The following is a 1236-nucleotide window of genomic DNA, read 5'->3' on the forward strand; positions in this document are numbered from 1 at the left end:
GGCTAGCCGCTGCCGCCGCGCGGGGTCTCCTTTTCCGGGCCGCGTAGGAGGCGGCCCTTCGGCAAGGCGTCGCCTGAGTTTTTTGGCCACACCCCGGGGAGTCACGCCAACGCGTTCCGCGGGCGGAAAGCCGAAGGATAACTTTAGGCGGGGCGGGGGCTTGGATAGTGGGCGGGGCGGGGCGGGACGCGGGTGCCCAGGGACAGGTCGGAAAAAACCGAGAGGTTTCTCTTCCCAGCGTTGAGTCAGCAGCGCGCGGGGGAGGCGTGACCGCGTCCAGGGCGGCTCTTAGACCCGGAGCTTTGGGCGGGAGCAGGGCAAGGGGCTCGGGATGGGTCCGCAGCGGGTGCAGGACCTAGTGCTGGGATATTAAGGATGTGTTTGAACCACTCTTTGGTTCTGCTCTTCCCAGGCGGAGAGGAGGTAAACTAATCTTTCACCTTTGGACCTGCCAAAGCCTTCGTTGAATTGAGTTGAGCGCCTCTGACTTGCTAGAGGGCCAGGGAGGGAGTTCACGGACAGAGTTAACTAAAAAGAGTTGGAGATCGCCAGAATCTAAGAATGCCAGAAATGTGGCTTGGGTCCTGAAACCCCGGGAAAGCAGTGGATGATGTTCCAGTACAACGCATCTTTATCTTTGAGATCCCGCGGAAGTCCAAGACTTTGATGGCAGGATGTGGGCCCTGGTCCCACACGCTCAGCCGAAGCCCTGGAGTGAGAACCACAAGTTAACGTGTACGGAGTTGAATTGCTTTTCTGCAGCTTTGACCCACTGACACTGGAATTGAGGCAATGAGCTTTGTAGCTGGGACTCAGGTCATTCTTTGTAGGAGAGGCAGTGGTAAAGACTAGGTGGAAAATGGGCCTCTGCTTACCATCGGTGTGACTTTGGACAAGTTCTTTATTTCTCTGTGTCTCAGTTTCCTCATTTGAGAAAGTGGAATAAAAACAATACCTATCTTATGGGTGGGATAGTGAGGATTAAATGAGTTTGTTATATGCCAAGAACCTGGCCCATAATAAGAGCTGTTTAAACGTTAGCAGTTATTTTTAAAAAGTAGTATTGCTGCTGCTGCTGCTAACTCGATTCAGTCGTGTCCGACTCTGTGCGACCCCATAGACGGCAGCCCACCAGGCTCCCCAGTCCCTGGGATTCTCGAGGCAAGAATACTGGAGTGGGTCGCCATTTCCTTCTCAAATGCAGGAAAGTGAAAAGTCAAAGTGAAGTCGCTCAGT

The sequence above is a fragment of the Bison bison genome, unplaced genomic scaffold, assembly GCF_000754665.1.
Source record: "Bison bison bison isolate TAMUID 2011002044 unplaced genomic scaffold, Bison_UMD1.0 scf7180017864042, whole genome shotgun sequence".
Taxonomy (NCBI): domain Eukaryota; kingdom Metazoa; phylum Chordata; class Mammalia; order Artiodactyla; family Bovidae; genus Bison; species Bison bison.